Source organism: Arachis ipaensis, chromosome B1, assembly GCF_059453495.1.
Source record: "Arachis ipaensis isolate K30076 ecotype BB chromosome B1, ASM5945349v1, whole genome shotgun sequence".
NCBI lineage: Eukaryota > Viridiplantae > Streptophyta > Magnoliopsida > Fabales > Fabaceae > Arachis > Arachis ipaensis.
Window position 1 is genome coordinate 22,896,188 of NC_142436.1, and position 4,880 is coordinate 22,901,067.

At 43.2% G+C, this 4,880-nt stretch overlaps 1 pseudogene; it reads left to right on the top strand.

Annotated features, from left to right (window-relative positions):
* Positions 1 to 3,602: 3,602 nt before the first annotated feature.
* Positions 3,603 to 4,639, top strand: LOC107648287 (thioredoxin X, chloroplastic pseudogene; annotated as a pseudogene).
* Positions 4,640 to 4,880: the final 241 nt, after the last annotated feature.

Consider the following 4,880-nt stretch of genomic DNA (forward strand, 5'->3'; position numbering starts at 1 on the left):
AGGAATCTAGACAGAGCCACTAGTCTTCCATTGAGCTGTTGGACCTCCTTAACATAGGTCGGGCTTTTCATGCTAAGTATGGCCTGGCATTTATTCGGGTTTGCTTCAATCCCCCTTTGAGTGAGCATGAAGCCCAGGAATTTGCCAGCTTCTACTGTGAAGGTGCACTTTGTGGGGTTAAGTTTCATCCCATGCTTTCTTATGGTGTTGAACACTTCAGTGAGGTCGGATAACAACGTTTCCTCTCTTTGTGTTTTTACCAGCATGTCGTCTACATAAACTTCCATCAGCTTTCCGATGTGATTGACGAACACTTTGTTCATCAATCTTTGATATGTAGCCCCTGTATTCTTGAGTTCAAAAGGCATGACTACATAGCAGTAGTTTGCTCTTGGGGTTAGGAATGATGTTTTCTCCTGGTCGAGTTGATACATCGGGATTTAGTTGTATCCCGAGTAAGCATCCATGAAGGAGAGGTACTTGTATCCCGATGAAGCGTCGACTAGTGTGTCTATATTCGGGAGTAAGTAAGGATCTTTTGGGCAGGCTTTATTGAGGTCGGTGTAATCAGTGCACATCCGCCACTTCCCATTTGACTTTTTGACCAATACTACATTGGCTAGCCATAATGGATATTTTACCTCCCTTATGAACCTTGCCTCCAACAAGGTCTATACCTGCTCCTCTACGACTTGCGACCGATCTGGACCAAGCTTCCTACACTTCTGTTGTACTGGTCGAGACCCAGGATATACGGCTAACTTATGACACATTAGTCCGGGATCAATACTGGGCATGTTGGCAGCTTTCTATGCAAAGAGGTCAGAATTATCCTTTAGGAGCTTTGTTAGCAGCTCATTTAGGCCTTCATTTAGACTCGCCCCTATGTTTGTTATTTTGTCTTGAGTTTCACCGATTTGAACTTCTTCGGTCTCGCCTTCCGGTTGAGGGAAGAGTTCCTCGCAAGCCCGGATTCCTCCGAGTTTTATAGTATTGATTTCCTTTCCTCTAGGGTCACCTTTAAGGTTCAGACTTTCATTATAATAGCGTCACGCGAGTTTTTGGTTTCCCTTTACAGTAGTGATCCCTTCTGAAGTTGGGAATTTAATGCATAGGTACGGAGTGGAGACCACTACGGCGAGCTGGTTCAGCGTTGTCCGACCTATTAGAGTGTTATAGGCTGAGCTCACGTTGACTACGATGTAGTCTATGCTTAACATCCTAGACCGAGTTCCTTTTCCAAAGGTTGTGTGTAGTGGGATGTACCCTAGTGGCTGAATTGGGGCGTCTTCTAGCCCGAATAAGCTATTTGGATATGCTCTGAGTTCTTTTTCTTATAGGCCGAGCTTGTCGAAGGCGGATTTGAACAGTATATCCGCAGAGCTTCCTTGGTCGACCAATGTTCGGTGGAGGTTGGCATTGGCTAGTATGATAGTAACAACCACAGGGTCATCATGTCTTGGGATGATGCCTACGGTATCCTCTTGAGTAAAAGTGATAGTGGGGAGGTCTGATGGCCTATCCCCTTCTCCGACGTGGTACACCTCTTTAAGGTGTCTTTTTCGGGATGACTTGGAGATCCCTCCTCCTGTGAATCCTCCGTTGATCATGTGAATGTGCTTTTCAGGGGTGTGAAGGAGACGTTTAGCTTGTCCTCCTTCGTCGCCCCTTCTTCGCTTTTTTGTTTCGTCTGTCCTGTTGGCCAGGAACCTGTCTAGTCTTCCATCCTGGGCTAGTTTTTCTATGACATTCTTCAGGTCGTATCACTCGTTGGTAGGGTGCCCGTAGACTCGGTGGTATTCGCAATACTATGTCCGACTTCCTCCTCTTTCGAGGGGCGGGATCTTCTCAGTGTTGCATATCTCTCTGTAGATATCCACAAGGGACACCCGAAGAGGAGTGTAGTTGTGGTACTTTCTAGGTTTTTCAGTAGGTTGGTCTTCTTTTTTCCTGGACTCTTTATCCTTGTCCTGAGGTGGGTAGGAGAAAATCCGGATTATGAGGCTTCTCCTAATCGAGAGTTCTCATCCATATTAATGTACTTTTCCGCCCGCTCTTGTACCTCATTTAGAGATGTTGGCTGTTTTTTGGATATGAAGTGGTTAAAGGGTCCTTCTCGCATACCATTGATAAGTCCCATAATTGCTGCTTCTATAGGGAGATTCTGTATGTTGAGGCATGCTTTATTGAATCTTTCCATATAACTGCGGAGGCTCTCCCGATCTCCTTGTTTAATCTCTAGCAGGCTTGGAGCATGCTTGGTATTGTCTTTCTGGATGGAAAATCAGGCTAAGAACTTCTTGGCGAGGTCCTCGAAACTTGTGATCGACCTCGGCGGCAAGCTGTCGAACCACTTTATTTTCATCTTGGTCAAGGTAGTCGGGAAGGCTTTGCAATGAGTTGCGTTTGAAGCATCCGTGAGGTACATCCGACTCCTAAAGTTGCTGAGGTGATGACTTGGGTTGGACGTACCATCGTATGGGGTCATGTCTGGGGCTTTGAAGTCCTTTGGGACTTTAGCCTTCATGATTTCTTTTCTGAACGGGTCTTGGTCCTTGTGGGGCTATCTTCACGATTGGACCGAGCAGTTCTAGTTTTGAGGTCGGCTTCGAGCTTTAAGAGTTTGTCTTCCAGCTCTCGACGTCGTCTTGTTTCTCTCTGAAGATCTCGCTCGGCTTCGCGTTGACGTTCGGCGTGTTGTTCAAGCTGTTTGAGGCGATCCTGCTCTTCACGGATGGCATCTAAGATTTTTGTATTTGGGGTTTGCTTGTCTCCCTTGGATTGAGGTGGGTCCTTTGATGTAGCATTCGTGTTCTTAAGCGGCGTTCTTTCTTCCAAACCAGAGTTATGATCGTTGTTAGGTTATCTGCCATGATGGTGGGATGACTTCCAGGTTCCCCGGCAACGGCACCAATGTTCTGAGGGTTACCTGAAACATTGAGGTCGATCTCGGATGAGATCTTTTGCAGTGATCAGAGCCGCCGTGTCTGACTTGTTGGGGCTTGCGATGCTGATGGTCTTCGATCATCGGAGGGTGGTGGTACCTGTAAGAGACTCTGATGCTTAAGTCAGTACGGGCTTTTATGCAGGTTTTTTGTAGAATTAGAGTATGAGTTATACCTGGGTGCTCCAGTGTATTTATAGTAGTGTGGATTGACCTTCCTTGAGATAAGTTTGTTATCTTATCTTATCTTGGGTGAGGTCACGTATCTTTTGGTCAGCCGCCTTTAGAGGGGCCATACTTCTTAGCTTTGGGCCTGTTTGGGCCTCTATGGTGATGTGGCCGAGCTCTTTAGGAAGAGGTCGGTGTCGACCAACCCTTACCAGAAGTCGGTCGTTTTGACGTTGTCCAAAAGTCCTTCTGCTACATCTGAGGTAATTCAAATAACTTTTTTTAAAAAGCATATGAAGTCTACTAATAAGACCTCATAAAGTGTTTCCTTAAAATCTGGTACCTCAGAATTTGTTTTAAAACAAACATCAAACAAACTTGAGTCTTTCATATGTGCTAACATGGCTTTGTCTTTGGTGGAGAAAGTATTTTCCAGACCTTGGTAGACCAGATGGAAATATGCCATTTCAATGCTCAGGATGGCGTCCGCATGGCATTTATTGAAAATTATGTATTTGACCAAAAACTTGATAAAATTACAAACCAGTTCAGCTTGGTCTAGTTCGATTTGAGTGTTAAGACCTGGTTTATTAGTTTTTTGGACGAAATGTGTCACTTCCGATGCTTCCACTCCGTACACTTGCATCTACCTCCTCCGCCTCCTCCTACTCTACTGCTCCTTTGCTTCACTGCTCCGTTCCGGTGAGGCTTTCCTTTTATTCCTCCCAAAGAAGAACTACATGTCCTAAGTTCTGCTATTTCTGTCAATTCACCGTTACGTGCGGCACCGCCATCACAAAGATCAACGAGACACAGTATAATGACACTGTTTTGAAGGCTAAATGTCCCGTTCTCATTGAGTTCGTCGCTAACTGTGTGGTGCTTGCCGTTTGATCTCTCCCGCTATGGAATCCCTAGCTCAGGTCTCTCTCACCCTCCAAATTCCTTTTTCCTGAAGAATTTATCGTGCCGTTTTCTACTATCTGATAATATTAATTAATTTATTCATTAATTAACAATAAATAATTCTTCTTTTGATAACAAAATTTAGAGTGTTGGTTAGAGTGTTGTCTTATTTCATATGTCTCCATTGAATGAAACAAAAGTAAAAAAAACCACTGTGAGTTTTTTAATAGAGAGATATTTTCCATGCTAGCAACACATACTTAAGCTTGGGATGATTTATAACCTTGATGAACCATGAAAGTAAGGACAGGATTTTAAGAAATGCAACACATCTTGTCATATGAACAGAACTTCTTGCTGAATGTTCTTAAGGATATTCTCTCAAACTGAAATGTTTTGTATCATAAATTGCAGGAATATGAAGACAGATTAACAGTGGTGAAGATTGATCATGATGCGAACCCTAGGCTAATTGAAGAGTACAAAGTTTATAGGCTACCAACATTGATCCTCTTCAAGAATGGACAAGAAGTTCCAGAAAGTAGAAGAGAAGGTGCAATCACCAAAGTTAAACTTAAAGACTATGTGAATGCTTTATTGGAATCAATCTCAGTTTCGTAGAGACGAGTCAAAATTCTGTTTCCCTCTCGGTTTGTTGGATTTCTACATTCTTGAGTCAACTGTATAACATAAGCTGCAAATACAGGATATTTTGTTTAAGTAAATTTGTGACTTTCTATCCCTTTTTGGGTTTCCCTTTGTTGTTTAATTCAAGTGTATAAATTTCTTCTCCTTTGATAGAAGTATAATTGGTAATTTTGTTAAACAATCAAGAGGCTTAATGTAATTAGGGTTATGAAAT